The sequence below is a fragment of the Hibiscus syriacus genome, unplaced genomic scaffold (assembly GCF_006381635.1).
Source record: "Hibiscus syriacus cultivar Baekdansim isolate YM2019G1 unplaced genomic scaffold, ASM638163v2 tig00111272_pilon, whole genome shotgun sequence".
In the NCBI taxonomy this organism is placed as follows: Eukaryota; Viridiplantae; Streptophyta; class Magnoliopsida; order Malvales; family Malvaceae; genus Hibiscus; species Hibiscus syriacus.
This window is the reverse complement of record NW_024063039.1, coordinates 176520-195910: the sequence shown is the minus strand read 5'-3', so window position 1 is coordinate 195910 and position 19391 is coordinate 176520. Positions and strand designations below refer to the sequence as shown.

Here is a 19391-nt window from a genome sequence, read left to right as displayed (position 1 = left end):
AAAATGGAGTAAAACTCAACACCAACAAATAGGATCACAATTCGATATATGCATCTACAAGCACCTTACAACATGACTTCCTCTTATGCTCACCTTTTACATCTTACATGAGGACAAACATGTTATTGCAGGATGTCGCCTTCATCTTCAACCAAAAACACAGCAGATTTATGCAATTTTCACAAATCCTTTCTTCATTGAACACAGGACATCTATTTTTACTCCTTTCTCCTCCTTTTATTGTATTTTTAGTCACAGTTCAACCCACACACTTCTAAAACAATGCCTCCTTTCGATATAAACGGGTTTACTCGAGCCCACAAAAGAGAGAAAATTGATGCTAAAAGTATTGACCAAACCACAATAATGGTGGGAAGCCTGTCTTGTTTCCCCATCAAACCCTTGAGGAAGGGGTAAAGATGAACGATGACCCAGAGCGCAAAGAACAGCCTACCAAATAAGGGTCCCCACGAGTCGTATCCATTTGAGATGGCATCTGAAATCCCAACTATGACTCCGATTATGTTGATGATCAACAATGTCATGGGAGGAATCAACAAAGATGTCCACTTGAATACGTACAACTCCGAAAATTCCCCATCATCTCCTCCCTTTGATGTAACAGTGAAGTTTGTGTTAACACCTGCTAAACCTTAAGCAGGCCCTGGAAGAGCGCAAATAGGTGTGATGAGACGCCACCGATCACCCAGAACTGCTCATTTCTCCACCAGTGTATTCCACTCCCCACTGCATTTCTAGTATACTAGTCACAGCTATGATGAAGAGAGACATGAAAGGAGACTCGCATAATTACTAATCTGCAAATAGAAAAACCCGTATTAGCTAAAAATTTGACAAAGCCAGGTAAAATGCAGTATCCAGATTTGTAATTCCCTCTGTATATCAAGCAAAATTCAACGATATTATAGTTACAGCCGAAATGGAGGTGTTGTTCATATAGATTGCATAGGACAGGCTTATAAGTATGCTTCCAGATATCATATGAGCTGTTCTACAACTTGAGTGTGACAAAGAGCGTCCTACAAACAGTTTTGAAAATGACTAGTCCTAGCTGATTGTTTTAAATAATTGATCCAAAATAATTACGAAGTATGCATGTTAGAAAGATATGCTACTCAGAAATTCAGAATTACCTCAGGGACAATAAACTTTCCAGTGAGAAGACAGATAGCCGGCAGTGTACAATATACGAGCAGTGGAATTGACGTCAAAGGGTACACAACAGAAGCCATATATGAAAAGCGCTCCAAGGATTTCAATCCACAACCATACCCATACCATAATGGGCAATGCCTGCTCAAGAAAATTTCAACAGATCCCAAAGCCCAACGTAGAACCTGGTGACGATCTGAGAGGTTAATAGGAGCTGAACCTTTGAATGCTGGCCTTTTTGGCATGCAGTACACTGATCGCCAGCCATGGCAGTGCATCTTGAAGCCTGTTAATATATCCTCGGTAACGGACCCATATCCATCCCACCTGATGATAGGAATTGACGAGTATCAATCAAAATTCAATCATTCAAATCAAAAGACAATTAATTTATTAAGTGTGGGACAGTTTCGACATACTTCCTTTCCCCAATCTGTTTTATCTTCATAACCACAGCTGATGACAGAATTGCTTCTTTCAAGAGTGATGCAGTGGTTGCTCCCTTTGGATTCCCCCATCCTCCATAAGTGTTGAAGCAATGAAAACAGGTGACTGACCGAATTTCTTCTCGAATTTGATTTGTGGCATAAGGGCCGACTTCTCATTATCTATACCTACGACACAACGATGGCACTATAAATGATAAGGCCCTAAAATAATTGAAAGATTCTAGGTTTGCAAAAATTTATATGTAAATATCAAAGACCAAACTCTGATGCGGACAAAATGTCTGAAGGAAGAATATTCCAAGATTTTGCAGCTGCATACTGGAAGCAAATAGAAGAACAATAATTACCTTCAATTCCCTCTTCGATGTTCTCTAGAGTTGGTGCTTTGGAACCTCATTTTTCTTCTTATCGGACTTCGATTTCCTATTCTTCTTTTTAGATCGGCAACAGCAGCAGCAGCACCATTTTGGCAAACAATTGCATGTCCTTCTTGGAGGCTTTTTCTTGACAGGGGCATCGTATCCGTAGAGTGCCTGCCTCCTGAAGACACATCCAGTTCCAACATAAATAGGTCCTTGAATCCCATCCAGGCCTTTCATGTTGATCTGTTTTTTGGAAAACAAAAAGTAACAATGTCATCTCCTTTTACAAATAAAGGTATCCACAAAATTGAAGTTCGACAATCATACTTACATCAAAAAGACAACATTTCGGTTTGAGTATCTATCATGTCGGTCAATGCCATCAAATCTTTGAGGAAACTGGACATAGCAGATTTTCTTTCCTGAAATAGGGTCCATCATGAAGCACATGGCTTCACGAAGAGCCTTGCTGTTGTTTATGTAGTGATCACAATCAACATTTAGTAGGAAAGGAGCATTGGAGATGACAGCAGAAAACACGCACCTTCATAAATCCGCCAAAAATTATTACAAGATAAAAACAGAACTGACAGATCAAAGGACATGCCAGCTGCATGCTTGAGATAGAGAGAAGAGAGGGATATACCAAAGCATTCATCCCCAGCTTTCTTGTGGTGATCAAAACCGGGTCTCTTTTCACGAGAACATAAATTAGACGAGGTAATTCATTCCCTTCAAGATCACGAACACCATCATGTCCAAGGAAAACCTAAAACAAAGAATAAATGTTTACCATTTAATGCATACTGCAAATAGTATGGGGCTGGATAGCATCTAAACATAATCCCAAACAGCATTTAAAGAAAAACAGCGCACCTGGATCATTCCAGGATGGTCCCTGACATTGTTTCCGGCCATGGAGTCCCATCCTGCATAGTCCAACCATCTTCTGGAACCTTTTGTGCCATTGCAACCACCATTTATTCTAACTTTGAACTCTTCATATTCCCTCTGTATCAACAAATTAGCAACACCGGATATGAAACATCTGTCTTGAAACCATTGGATAATCCGTTTTACGAACAAAATGCCGTGCATAAAAATAAAGAAATAGCAGTTATATAGTTGATGTTTTCTTTTTCCGGAGGCTTAACAGCCTCTCTGCCTGCTAAAATTTTATGCTTAAGTAATGCGATCTCTCAGTTGACACTTGGTTCTTTCATGCAGTATGCAGGTAAGCTAGTCAAATGGCAGATGCTTAGCAGCAGCAAACATATTAATATTACGAAAAAGTTACAAACCTTCATGGCCGGCGTTCCCTAACAAATGTTGGATCTACTTTATCTCTCAAGTAGTCAACTTTCTGAGCAAAATACCATTCCGGTGCACGAGGTTCAATGCTAAACTTCTTACAAAATGGTACCCATTTTCTTGCAAATTCAGATGTCTCAGATAGAGCCTCAACGTGAGCATGGCAGCACCATCGTCAGAGACAGCAAGCTACCTTATCAACAGGATAATCTACCGCAAGGATAGACAGAACTGTATTTGCAGTGATAAGCGGTGGCTCCTTCATCGGATCAACTGTACTCACAAATACGTCCACAGAAGCTAGCTCAGATGGCTTCCCTTCTTTCTCATACCTTAAAAAATGGGAGAAAAACCAATAATAAAATAAAATTAAAAATAACTAACTGAATTCCCCCTCTGATATGCAGAGAAGTTTAGTGTGAGTACAGAGGCAAGGAGAGAGAGGAAACCAGATACAAAGAAAAAGAGTGGGGAAGGGAAGAGGAGAAATGAAGATGAAATCACCTCAATGCTAAACGATCAAGGTATGTTTCCCGTTCGATTGGTACCATTTCGGGAACTGATCCAATATCCATGATACAGCAAACCATATTTCACAAATGACTGAAATAAGCCAGAGAACATAAGCATCATTCACGGATGCAATTCTGTAGTGAAAAAACAGAATCAGGATGGCAAGCCGGAGTAGGATTATTATTCTGTATGGATTTCTTGCTGGAGGGTATTGGTAGTTTCCTTGAAAGTGGTTGCCTGCCTTCATCCATCCTATAACAACACATAAATTTACAACTTTTAGTCGTGCATGTGAAAAAGCGGGTGTTATTGAATCCGTAAAGATTCGCCTACAGTGTATGATGCATAGACCTAAAATATAGTATAAAAAACTTTTTCAACAATGAAAAACGGTGCATTCATTTGCTCGCATCGCAAAACGGAAGTAACATATATGCAAAAAGGATATGAACTGTAGAGCCTACAAAAAAATCATCATTTCTCATTAGAAAAGAAAGCGGGGAAAGAGTATTGGCTGTAGAGAAAAGCAGCAACCATGCATATGTATTAACCGTAAATAACCAAATGATTAGCAGTTCAAGCTCTAGATGGAGCAGCAAGGTCTTCTTCCAAATCACTTGACAGTTTCTACAATTTTTTTTCAATCCGAAAAAGGAGAGGAATCTAAACAAACAGTTGCAATAACAAGCTTCTAGACTTAAACATGCACAGACAACCAAAAAGAATTTCAGAGAATAAATGAACGTACATAGGCAAATCAGAATCCTCATCTCCATTGTTTCCTTCATGCCTAACCACCTGGAGTTTCTCATTCTGTTATTCTTCCAATCCTCCATTCTTCTCTTCCATGCAACAGTTCCAATCCCGTACACTGTCAATCTTTTTAGGATCCATTGGTCTAGGTGGTACTGTGATATCAAAAACACAAACTATGTTAAGTGCTCAAATAGAATGATGTTTAACAGACAAATTCAGATGTACTTCAAATATCTTTCGAAATTAAATTACAAGTTCTCATACATTCTACCAATTGTATGATATAACTCACAAGTCATTGAAGGATCAGTTGGCATTGGATGGACACGTTTTCCACGACTCATAAAGGGAGGAACGATAAGAGCATGCTTATCGGAGGAAATCTCAACATCCTTCATTAATAATCAATCAGATGTAAACCACGAGTGTAATAGCAAACTCAAATGAACATTTTTTATGATAAAACCAATTCACCTCGCCATATGTCAGGAGAGGGACCTTTGACTCAACAGATGCAGCATCGAACTCTGCCGGGGTGCTCAAACCTGAAGCGTGAGATCGGGAACCATGATTGATATTGTATCGAGCAGAGAGCATGGCTGCAGCAATATGGTGAGGATCTCTCCTATCATGGCCTGCGATATCAAACTCATTCTCCAAATCATCATCGCCATCCTCTTCCTCATCTCATCTACACGAGCGCAACCTGAAATATATAGGTCACATTTGTTAGCTTAATTACAAAAAGACAAACTATTACCAAATTGCTCTCTAATGGGGTTTCATTGAAACATATTTAACAAGGATCACCTTTAAGGCGCTTGTATCTGGTTTTGCATTGAGGGCATGCTTGATTGCCCTCCCTTCTTTCGTATTCATAGCAAGGCCTGCATACCGGGAATGCACACTCATTGCAGGCAACAAATGGCTCCCCGTCAACAGAAAGCTCTATCTCATCGCCACAGATCTGGCAAATCTGCCCGCTTAATTCTTTAACAGATGTCACCTGCAAGTCATAGTTGCACAATTAACAATGTCAACCGCCAGCAGATCATAAAAACTGATTTTTTTTATATATACAACAGACAGAAGTCTTTAGACAACCCAAAGTCCCAACTGAAATTTTTTTGTTATAGACTAATTAACAAAATTTTATTCAAATTCAGTGTTGGTAATTGTTTGAATTGGATGCATCAGCTGAGATCTACAGGTTACAGAAGAATTTACAGAGTTGGGACAACAAGGAATGTCTGCTGAACTGTATCTAAACACCATACCAAGAAACAGAACATACACACCATAAGAAAATGGAGCTATAAAGAAAAGGGTTTAAAAAGCAAAAAAATTTGAGGGTGCTTACTCTTGCAACCTCATCAGCATTTATGAGAACGAACTCATTCCTGTTGTGAGAACCAGCAATGAGTCTTCCTATGGTCCTCCTCCCAAACCCCGACAATAAAACAAACCCCAGGTTAAATAAAAGCTTTAAAGGCAACAGAAACACACTACAATGGAGCTATTCTCTCTTTCTGTCCATCACTCAACTCATAAAGACCCAAGCTTTACCCCCTCTTCGACTCTCTGTTCCTCTCAGGCACCAATTACAGGGAATAAGAAACCCACATTGTAGAATGCACAAAAGCACACAGCTTTTAGAGAGATAATCAGAGAAAGATAAAGAAGCTAATATAGAAATACAGCTAGAAATAAAAATATATACATGCCAATTATTAAAATATAAAAAATGTTGTTATTATTATTATTATATTAAATACAGATAAATAAATAGTACCACCTTTGTTTTTGTATGACTGTGTGTGTTTATCGATTGACTCTTTCCTTGACAGAGAGAGAGAGAGACCCGATTTTACCAACAAATGGGCCTCTCAGCTATAAATAAACTAATCAACAACAAAAAAGTGAAAACTTCGGAATGAAAAATTCAACGTTAAACCCGCATATCTTATTTATGATTTCATCTCAATTTTTTTCCTGGAAGAAGAAAGCTCGTTGATACTTCCCATACGTAAAGTTGCTCAACTGTAAAACAAACCTCTTACAACGGATCTTATATCCCATGGTGGGGACCAAGGGGGTTGCCCCACCTTGCCACGATGAGTGTTGTTAAGGGTATGTTTGTAATCTAATACGTTTTGGAATTCTTATGAGCAATTAATCCAAGTTGGCTTAGCCGGCCTTGGGGTTTTCCGTTTTAACTTTTCTTGATTTGAAGACCGTCTCCGGTACCAAAATGCAATCCATTCCACCATACTCGGATACACTTAGCTTACCGTATTGTTCATGGAATAACGCCACAAGCATATTCCGTTTACTGATTCTGTTAGTGTCGGCAGAGCTACATCTGTATTTTTTTTCGTTAAAAAAATTAATTAATCAACAAATATTTTTTTTATTTGAAGATAAACTATAACAAAAATTAATTGACAGCGCCTTGGTTATACATTTTATTTCTCAACATAATTAAGTTTAATCGGGGAGTTAATTTTAAATTGCCCATTAACTTGCACTGTTCCTTTAATTCATAAATAATTAAAGTAGATCTACTGATTGCTTATTGAAGAAGGGCCAAATTGTAGTTGACTGAGAAGAGATGATAATTTGAGGAAGTTACCAATGATTTAATGGATCATTAACGAATGCGTATAACTTTTAACGTCTAATTTAAATAAAAAGAATATTGTAATTATGGGTTAAAATTTGTTAAGAAGGCGAGTCATTGCCAGATCATTTGAGTGAGTTGCAACAACATTCTACTAATTACTTATTTATGTTTAAGATTAGGTTAGGTACTACTAACTACTAGGAGTTAGTAATTTTGTTTTTTCCAGTGTCTTGCGTTTCCACTAACAAGGAGAAAATATTTATAATTATTTTATATTTGGTTGGCCCATTATTATCACCGCCATTAGAATAATAATCAAGGTCATATTATTGCATTATCATAAGCTAGTTTGCACATGATGTTTACATTCCAACAGATTAGAAAATAAAATTTTAAAAATCAAGAAGATCCAAAATCGTGCTCTTCTTACAATTAAAAAAAAAATTCCCTTTCCGTGACAGTGATGGACCATCTGCGGCTTCGTTGGCTAACCAAATGACATTTATGTTTTTGGGAATAAAAATACTTTTTTTATTTCCTTATTTTTTCGAAATAAGTAATACCCATTTGTTCCAAATTAAAGTGTAGGCTTGTAGCCAAAAAAAACAAAAACACCAGACCCTACCTAATGAATCAAATTCTGGAAGAAAATGAAACAGGTGATAATATAAGAATTCAAGGCCAAAGATGGACCCAAAGGGTCAATCGTCCTCTCTGTGTTAATGACAACAGGCGATACAAGATCATTTTGGAAGATACTCTAAAACCATGTCCACACAAGTCTTTGGTATTTGAACAAAAGTGATTGATCTTAATCTATAGGGTGAAATCTCAGTGTAAAGGTCACTTATACGATTGGAATCTGCAGGATAAAGAACAACGACCATAATATCGCAATCTCATGCTTTTACTTTTGCCTGGATATAGCATCAGCATGAATGGAACACGATATGTGCTACATGTGTCATAACCATTTTTTATAAAACAATTAAATATTATTTTTAATAACAATTACGATTTTAATTTTGGAAAATTTGTGATTTGAAATTAATCTGAATTAAATTGGAAAAGGAGTCGCCATCGACCTTTAGATTAGGCAGGTCGAATACCTAAAAACGTCTTTCAAAATAATTTTAAGAAAAATCATTTTTAAAGACAAAAAGGGGTCTACGTTTACCAGAAAATCGATTGGATGGGTTCGGGAGTCGGTTACGCGTGGGGAAGGATTAGCACCTCCACAGCGCCCAAAATTGGTACTGTATCGCTTACATATCGTCGTGATGATGGAAATTACAAATCGAATATAAAGTTAAATTACGATCCCTTTATTGAAATTTAATTAATTTACTTCGAGTTAACTATTTAAAGAAAATCCTTTAACTCGATAAGAATCTTGAAATTTTGCAATCCTCCGTCGGGAAAGCTATTTCAACTATTTCTCTTTTGTAAAAGAATATTCTACCATTGATTATGAAAAAAAAAAATTGCGAATCAAATATAACTAAAAACGATGCTTACATACGAGTAAATTGATTAACTACAAAATGTGAATTAAAAAAATTTGAAATTTTCATTCACATAAAATAAAATAAATTGTCACTTAAAAGAACACACAATGCATCGTTTGAACAAATTAATTAGCAAAATATACTCGACTTATTTCAAGTTTCTATGTAGTTAAAATGCCGTACCGGATCACACCACTTCGATCAAGTGGTACTTTCCACGCCCATTCTACGCATACTTGTTCTTGAAAGTATTTGGACAATATTTAAATAAAGAAAAATGGAAATAAATAGAAATAGAAATATGTGAAATAAATATTTACAACAAATAAAAATAAACATATTTAATTACATATAGTACAAATAAATACATAACATGAAAAATGTACATACATAGGGGATTAAAAGAATGTTACAACCCAAAAATATGGTCAAAAAGTAAGTATTTAATAGTTACAATGACTAACATGGTAATAACAAATTAAGGGCTAAAACAGAAAAATAGAAAATTAAAAGACTAAAATGGCAAAAACGAAACGTAGGACTAAAATAGTAATTAAACGAATGCACACTAGTGACCAAAAATTTACAAATCTTAGAGTCAAATTTGAACATCAGCCAAATACAACATACAAAATCAGTGACTAGAATGAAACTAATACAAACATTGTGGCCAAAGTAAAATATGAGTATAATAATATACATGTAATAATAGGACTAAAATAAAAATACATAAACATAATGGACTAAATTAGTAAAAGTAGAATTAACAGGGCTAAAAAATAATTACAAAATAAACAGGGCCCAAATCACAAACACAACTAATACAAACATCAGAAATGTGAATAAGCCATAAATATGCTTAGGACTAGATTGCATTAAAATATAAACATGAACGCTGACAAAAATTAAACCAAAGTAAAACAGTGACCAAAATGAAAGATTTACAAATGTTGCTGTCTAATTCGAACATAAAAACATAACACATGATCAGTGACTAAAATGTAAGATACATAAATATCATATCCAAATTCGAACGTTCACAAAATAAGCAACACACAAAACCCGTGACTAAATTGAAATAATTATAAATATTGGGACCAAAGTCACACAAACCATAATAGCATAACAAGTAATAGCAGGACTAAAATGTGAGGAAGGAAAATAAAGGCTCGAAATCAAATAATAGAACTTCATTATATGGCTTAATAATTATTACAAAGCGCGGGGGGTGTAGTTAACCCAAATGATGAAATTACAGATTGGTCCCATTGAAACTACGTCGTTTTGGTTTGTAGATATAAGCCCAAAACCGGCTTAATTTCTTCTCCATTTCTCATTTTTTCGTTTTGACAAAAATCAGAGAGAGAGAGTGAGAGAGAACTCTCTCAACTCTCTCATCAGATGGAAAACCAACTGCCACCGCCGGTGGCGCTCACGGCGGCACTCGCGGTGGTCGACGGTGGCCGGAGAGAGAGAAACTTCTCACAACGTTCCTCTCTTAGCTCTCAACCCAAATCTAAAGTCCCCTACCCCAAAATCCAAACAGAAAACCCTAGATTTAGGATTTACCTCACGGAAAACCGAGACTCCAACGACCCTTTGGACTTCCGATGGTTCCTCCGATCAAGGTATGGGTTCCCCTCCCTCTGTTTTTTTCTTTCGTATTTCTGTTTGAATGGGATGGATGGTTTTTTTTCTCTCGGTTTCTTTCTTTTCTTTCCTCTGTATATTTTTTCTCTCTTTTTTCTTTTGTTCGAATCTGGTATGTTCTTCTCTGTTTTTCCTTTTTTTTTTCTCTCTCCAAACCCCCCCCAAAAAACCCCCTTGTCTCCTTGCATCCTTGATTTATTAGGGGTTTTGAATGAAATCATGAAGCCTACGGGGTATGGGGATTGTTTCTCTGATTTGGTACGATTGAATCCCGAAAAAATCAGGATTTAGAATGATATTTTAATGGGTTTTAGATTTGATATATTTTGACTGATTTGGGCACTGTGGATGACGTTCAGTTACTGTTTGGAAGCTGGATGACAATGGCAGTGGCTTGGGATCGTCGGCGGCACTCACTCGGCTGAGAGGCTAAAAGGCGACGATGGCTGGATTGGCTTAGGGTTGTGAAACCCTATTTACCATCGATCTGGACCGTTGGATGGGTCCAGATCGAATGGTCTATGTTGGTGCGGCGCTGGGATGTTGATACCCTAAGGTTAGGGTTTGGTATTGGGCCTGAATCGGGTTTGGGCTCCAGCTTGTATCTGCTGTTGGGCTTAGGGATTAGGCCTGCAAAAAAAATATGTAAAAATGTAATATTAATAATAAAATAACGATAATAATAATATAATAATAATAAAATAACGATAAAAAACCCGGACAAAAACGGGTGTCTACAGCTGCCCCTCTTTGCACATTCTTGTGTTAACAAGAATAGGGCAAAGATGATAAGACAACACGTTTTTGTCTGGTTCTCTTCCATTTATACATAGAAATTGGATAATATTGGTTGTTGGGGACGACACTGCTCATACGTGATGAAGAGTTTGGTTATCTATGGTTGACACGGCTCCTACGTGATGAAGAGATCTGGTCGGGGAATGACACGGCTCATACGTGATGAAGAGTTCTGGCCATCTAAAGGTGATAACACGGTTCCTACGTGATGAGGACGGCTGGTTATCTAGGGTGACACGGCTCATACGTGATGAAGAGATCTGGTCGGGGAATGACACGGCTCATACGTGATGAAGAGTTCTGGCCATCTAAAGGTGATAACACGGTTCCTACGTGATGAGGACGGCTGGTTATCTATGGTTGACACGGCTCATACGTGAAGAGATCTGGTCGGGGAATGAACGGCTCATACGTGATGAAGATTCTGGCCATCTAAAGGTGATAACACGGTTCCTACGTGATGAGGACGGCTGGTTATCTATGGTTGACACGGTTCATACGTGATGAAGAGATCTGGTCTGGGGATGACACGGTTCCTACATGATGAGGACGACTGGCCATCTTTAGGAGTTATGGTTTCTAGAGAAACCAAATTAAAGATTTGTTTCAAATAACTCAAAGATGATATTTTTAAAAGCAACTGTCTCAAAAGAGACAAATTCGTTTTAAGGGAAACGACTCAAAGACGACGTTTAAAGGGAAACTGTCTCAAATGAGACAAAATTCGTTTAAAGGGAATTGATCTCAAGATGTTTGTTTTGTTTCAAGGGAAACAAAATTCAAAGATGGTAAATTTTGTTTTCCAAATAAACAAACTCGAAGATTTTTCTCACAGAAACCGTCTCGAGAGACACAAAATTTTGTTTCCAAAGAAAGAGATTCAATGATTTTTTTTTTTTTTCAAAGAAATTGTTTTAAGGGATAAAAATTGTTTCCAGAGAACAAACTCAAAGATGATCTTGTTTTAAGAGAAAATGTTTCAAGAGAAAATGTTTCAAGTGAAATGACTCAAAATGGTTTTATTTCAATTGAAACAACTCAAAGATCTTGTATTTCTAGAGAAACTGCCTCAAGGGAGTCAAAATTTGTTTTAATAAAAACAATCTCAAAGGTGGGTATTTTCAAAGAAGTTGTCTCGAGAGACAAAATTTTGTTTCAAAGGAAACCAACTCAAAGATTTTTTCAAAAGAAATTGTCTTTAGGAGATAAATTTTTCAAAGAAATAGACTCAAAGATATTTGTTTCAAAAGAAACAACTCAAAGATTTTTATTCAAAAGGAATAGACTCAAAGATTTATCTCAAGAGAAACTGTCTCCAGAGAGACAAAATTCGTTTTAAGAGAAAAGATTCAAAGATTGTCGATATTGTTTATATGGAATAATCTCAAGGTTTTTTCAAAAGTGTTTATTTTGTTTCAAATGAAACAATTTCAGGATTTGTTAAAAGGGGAAACTGTCTCGTGCAGACAAATCAGCTTTGAAAATCTCAAGTGATATTAATTTTGCTTTAAGTACAACAACCTTGAAATTTGTATTATGAGAGAAAATGATGTCTCAAGCGAGACGAAATTTGCTTTAAGATATAGTCTCAAATGAGACAAAGTTGTTTTTGAGGAAACGATCTCAAGTGAGATCAACTTTGTTTAATGTGAAACAAATTCGAAATTTGGATCTCAACGGAAAGGTCTCAAGCGAGACGAAATTTGTTTTAAAAGAAACACAATCTAAGGTGAGATTAATTTTGTTTTAAGTGAATCAAATTCAAAATTTGTATCTCAAAGGAAAAATGTCTCAAGCGAGACGAAGTTTGTTTTAAGAGAATTTGTCTCAAACGAGACAAAATTTGTTTTTAGAAAGCTGTCTCAAGCGAGACAAAATTTGCTTCGAAAGAAATTGTCTCAAGCGAGACAAAAATTTGTTTTAAAATTCTCAAAATTTGTGAAAAAAATATCTCAAGTGAGACAAAAATTTTGTTTCCAGAAAAACACCCTCAAAGGCGATAAAGGTCTGTTTGTTCATGCACGTTGAGGCAATGTCTTGATTTTGACTTCAGGAAGCCCAAATCATTGTTTCTGTAAGTTAGACATCTGGTCATTTCCGAGCTTTGATTTCCTGAGATCAAAATGATGCATTTTTTGACTGACTATTTTGTTATGATGGATGTCAAGATGAAATTTATTTTTTTTTTTGTCCAATTTGTCCCCAAGTGAGGAGAAAATGTCTTTAATATATATGATGATAAATGTTTGATGCAAATTTTATGTTATTGTATGTATTGATGTATGTAGTATTGATATATGTTTTATTGATGTATGTATGTTGATTTGTGAGGAAGGGTTGTTTGTGCAGTCTTCATTCTATCACTGACTTAGTTGTCTTCATTTCCACCATGGTGTACTCTTGCACACCTTGACCTGAGATAATTTGTTTCCTTGCCCCAGCAAATTTTGCCCCAAAATAGCTTCTCTTGCCCAACTTCGATTCTGAGCTTCGGAGATATATTTGTTGAATTCCAAGATATTTCCGGAGAGATTATCTTGTTTGAAAATGTTTTTCTTCTTCTCAAATTTTCAAATTTGAAAAATTTGCCTCCTTCTAAGTTTCACAATTGAAGCCAATCATAAAACATGAATTCATTGGATACAAAGAATCAAATGCTCTTTAATCATTGATAATTACAAATCTTTGACAAATATCAAGATCGACAGTGGGTTTAGAGGTTGGCTACCTAAATTCTAAGGTGTGTTTCATCCATTGGTCCTCGTGAAGGTAATGACATACCCCTTTTTCTTGATTTGGCATTTTAATCGAAGGCGATCAAAATGACACCACTAGCATAGTCACTTGCTAAACTCTTTAGACACTTTTGTTTCAGTTCTCTGAAATCTTCAATTTGTTCAAGCTTCGTAGACTTACCTAGTCAAGGTAGTGCAGAAATATCGGTCTAAAAACGAGAATTCTAAGTGCTCGTGTGAGTCGACTATAACAGGCGTTCCTCAACTCCCTTAGTCCATATTCATCGAAACTCCTTATTTATTAAATTTGATTTAATTTGCCATTGTTTGGCTAGCTGAATTCAGCTTTATTGTACATATATTTTATAATTGCCTTTATCAGGCTAGCTGAAGGATTCATGTCGTCACAAAGTCTTCGACTTGACACACCACAGTGGAGCATACACCGGATTGCCAAATACCCGATCAATGTCATGGTTTGAATGTACTCTATTCATAAAGCCAGGGCTTTCGAGTTTCCTCTATTACCAATTGCTTTAGCGAATAGCTCAGCTTTATTGTATACATATATTTTTTGTTTGTTTGTTTACGTATTCCATTTCTTAAGCTTGCTGAGGAGAACCTGTTATAGTCTCGGTGTTTGTTGAAGGTCAGAAATCTCATCGTTAGAGTTCAATTCCCAAGCAACTGACCTAAACTAGATTCATCTACTTGACCATTCCATCTGAGAAGATTATGATCATCATTGAACGTCATAAACATAATATAACCAATTGGTTTTGCAATCTCATGTGCTAGTTGCCCCATTTTATCCGCTCCTAACACATACCTGAATGCCAAACCCTTTGATTGACTCTTTACGTGAACAGAAAACTAGCTCGGTCCCTACAAGAAAATGGTATGTATTCTGGTGTACCTCTGGATTAGGATCAAGGGGTCATGTTTTGTAGGGTTCAATCTTGTCATTTGTCAAAGATTTACAACCTCAATTATTAAAATGCTTTTAATTAAAATGATATTCAAAATTCAAGATTAAAATTTGCTCATTGTCATTTTTTTTTTTTCTTTTTTTTTTTTTTTAAAAAGATTTTATTTACAATGTCGAACGTCAAGTGACTTACAAAAATTAACATAAGAAGAACGAAAGAAAAACAATTCAAACAGATGTGCATGAGAATGCAACAAAATCTCCTGATGGATGCCCCGACCGACTTCCGATCAGAATGCCCCATTACACATTGAACGTTAATGTCCCTGAATCGATCAGATCTTGGACCTTGCACTTTAATGCCCACAATTCTCAGTGGTATGCCCTGAGATCCCAATGTGATAGCTGCATATGGCATTAATATCATGGCCTTCAGGATATGGGTCAGTTCTTGGTTTGGATTGAACTGGAATCACCAGGTTGTTCTCAATTAGAGCTGGGAGCAATTCCTCATATGTCATCGGAATTGGATTGATGCATGTCTTTTACGAAAAACATTATGAGACACGGTCCCCAGATTAGTTAATCCACTAGACTGACCTCAGCTCTTTCCTCAATGTCAGTATGGCTAGTACCACATATCTGGCCATTATTATAGCTCTTTCAATCATTTCTCCACACATGACAAGTCAGAGAAACTCTTAGTGGCAACCCCTATCATGTAGTCGATATAAGGAGACTGTAATGTATCTATGAATATAGTGATGAACTCTCTTTCATCATGGTGGATGCACTTGAGATGCAATATCCCTCCATCGTTGTGCGTACTGTCGAAAACTCTCATAATTCTTCATCCCCATATTCTGAAGCATTGTTCGATCGGGGCCATATCAATCATGTGCTTGTATTGGCCCAGAAAAGCCTAACCAAATCCCTCCAGGAGCGGACTTGAGAACGACTCAGTTGGTGGTACCACCTTGAAGCAGGTCCAATCAACTGTCTTGAAACATGGATCAACATCTGATCATTGTTAGTGTATCCAGTCATCTTCGAATAAACATCGTGAGGTGGGCATTGGGGCAACTGGTTCCCCTGTACTTTTCAAACTCGGGCATCTTGAATTTGGGCGGGAGCACCAAGTCGGGAACTAGTACTATTCTGTTGCATCCATCCCGTTGTGAGAGGTTTGTCCTCTCATTCCCTGAAATGTCTCTCTGCACCACTGTTTCAGATTCTCTGGGATCTCGTTCTTGGCTCTTCTCGTCGCTTGGTGACTAGGAATCCTGTTGGACGAGATAAGTGGTTGTGAATTAGCCTGTGCTTTCACACATTTAACTGTTTCACGGGTCAATGAAATCTTTTCTTTGCCTTTTTCTTGTTGAGCTCAGCCATCTTTGCTACCATTTGGTCAACTAGATCTTTTGGTTTTGCAAGATACGATCCACGTGGTCTTTTGCATCTGCTCCATTTTAACCTCCCACTCAACTTGCATCTTTTGCAAACTCTCGTTCAGCTCTTTCTTTAATTCCTCAAACTTTGCATCCATTCTCAGTACTGTGTGAATGCAATTGCACAGTTAGAAGTGCTTCCTCAAGTTTCCAGCAAGGTACGATTATGCATGTAAACATGCTTAAATGAATGTTGCAAAATGCAACGATGCAAATGCAAATCAGAAATGTGGATCCCAACAATGAATATTTTAGAACAATTTCACCAGAAATAAAAGTTTTCACATTACAAGACATCCACTTTACAGACTTGACTTCTCTTAGATGTTGAATCTGAAATGGGTCGCTGCTTCATCTGGGATCTTCATCCTTGAAAATGATGCCCCTCAGCGTTTTGTAAACAGACTCTTTTAATGCCCCGGCGATGCTGAAGTCAGTGCATCACTCTTCGATGAATAACGTCGGAACGTCGTAAATAATAATCTACTGCTGGATTATCCCCAGACTTCAGTCTTAAATGTTGCACGATCTTCGAGCTCACTGCTTTGTCTCGGATCTTTGTATTTGGAACTGATGCCCTAAAGCATTCTGTAACCTAACTCTGTTAATACCCCAGTGGTGCGGAAGTCAGTGTGTCGCTCCTTGATAAATAGCGATGAAATGATCGTAGATAAAATCGACTGCTGATCACTCATCGATCAGTGGCTCATCATTTTAGTCGAACGTTGCACGATCGTCTTGAGCAGTCTCCTTCTTGTACTCTGTGCATTTCTTTTTAGCCTTCGGTGCATGTCTGTGTACGCGACTGCTTTGGTTGAAAACTTTTATCTCTTCTTGTGAAAATTTTCTCTCGAATATCCCTTGCTGATCAATTTTCGCATTATGTTATGATGATGCAATGTAAAGAAGAATAAAAAACAAAACAACAGAAATAAATAAGTTAGTGCACACAAAGAAAAGAAAAGAATTAGTATACATAAAATATTATTTAGAGATGAATATAACACCTACCCCATCATGATATCTACCCAAAACATGCTTTCAATAGATAACATCCTACCCGACATGCTATCTACCCAAAATTGATTTAATTTCCAGAAAATAATCCTAACCGCATGATATCTAGTTCGCATGCTTTTATTCTAAAAGAAAAATTCTTCTACAAACTTAAACAAAAGGTAGGTTTAGAACATTCCTCCTTTGTGTACACCTATTTTAGGTACCTACTGACGGACAGGTTCGATATAACTATACCTAGGGTGACCATTCTACGGTTCACTCTATGCATGGTTTCGGTTCTAACAGAAAGGGACTCGATTGTCCTTGATGTCGATGCCCCTTGGGCTGCCAACCCTCGATCCTCACCCATTACAGTTCAAGCGGACGAGTTCAATTCGAGGGGATTCACTGCCTTATACCCATGCGAGATAAATTCCTACGAAGGTATAAGGTATGTATCCCATGGGTTATTTGCTAAAACTCATACGAGAATAAATCCTTACGAGAGTAAAGCAATCACCCCGACTAATTGGATCGAAGCTCGTGTCTAGAGCTTATGTTATGCAAATGCGAGTGATGTGGAGAGGAGGACATACCTACCTTCGACCCAAAAGGAAAACAAAACAAGGAAAATAAATCCTGACAAAAGCTGAAAGCCAAAAATAAAATGTTAGTACGAAAAAAAAATGAAGCAATTAAAAATTTCAATAAACGGATCATAAATTAACTAAAACTAGAAATCATAATTTCCACCAAGACGACAATGTGTAAGCGACATACAGCTTGACTCTCTAAAAAAAAGGTCCCCAGCGGAGTCGCCAAGCTGTCATAACCATTTTTTATAAAACATTAAATATTATTTTAATAACAATTACGACTTTAATTTTGGAAAATTTGTGATTTGAAATTAATCGAATTAAATTGGAAAAGGAGTCGCCATCGACCTTTAGATTAGCAGGTCGAATACCTAAAAACTCTTTCAAAATAATTTTAAGAAAAATCATTTTTAAAGACAAAAAGGGGTCTACGTTTACCAAAAATCGATTGGATGGGTTCGGGAGTCGGTTACGCGTGGGGAAGGATTAGCACCCCCACAGCGCCCAAATTGGTACTTATCGCTTACATATCGTCATGATGATGGAAATTACAAATCGAATATAAAGTTAAATTACGATCCCTTTATTGAAATTTAATTAATTTACTTCGAGTTAACTATTTAAAGAAAATCCTTTAACTCGATAAGAATCTTGAAATTTTGCAATCCTCCGTCGGGAAAGCTATTTCACTATTTCTTTTGTAAAAGAATATTCTACCATTGATTATGAACAAAAAAAATTGCGAATCAATATAACTAAAAACGATGCTTACATACGAGTAAATTGATTAACTACAAAATGTGAATTAAAAAAATTTGAAATTTTCATTCACATAAAATAAAATAAATTGTCACTTAAAAGAACACACATTGCATCGTTTGAACAAATTAATTAGCAAATATACTCGACTTATTTCAAGTTCTATGTAATTAATGCCGTACCGGATCACACCACTTCGATCAAGTGGTACTTCCACGCCCATTCTACGCATACTTGTTCTTGAAAGTATTTGGACAATATTTAAATAAAGAAAAATGGAAATAAATAGAAATAGAAATATGTGAAATAAATATTTACAACAAATAAAAATAAACATATTTAATTACATATAGTACAAATAAATACATAACATGAAATGTACATACATAGGATTAAAAGATGTTACACCCCAAAATAATGGTCAAAGTAAGTATTTAATAGTTACAATGACTAACATGTAATAACAAATTAAAGGGCTAAAAACAGAAAAATAGAAAATTAAAGACTAAAATGGCAAATCAGAAACGTAAAGGGACTAAAATAGTAATTAAACGAATGCACACTAGTGAGTATATAATATAACATGTAATAATAGGACTAAGCCTCTCAGCTATAAATAAACTAAATCAACAAACAAAAAAAAGTGAAAAACTTCGGAATGAAAAAATTCACGTTAAACCCGCATATCTTATTTATGATTTCATCTCAATTTTTTTCCTGGAAGAAGAAAGCTTGTTGATACTTCCCATACGTAAAGTTGCTCAACTGTAAAACAAACCTCTT

The 19391-nt window shown here is 36.4% G+C and overlaps 1 pseudogene; it reads right to left on the bottom strand.

Annotated features, from left to right (window-relative positions):
* Positions 1 to 15: 15 nt before the first annotated feature.
* On the bottom strand, positions 16 to 10025 carry LOC120157446 (annotated as a pseudogene).
* Between the last annotated feature and the right edge of the window lie 9366 nt (positions 10026 to 19391).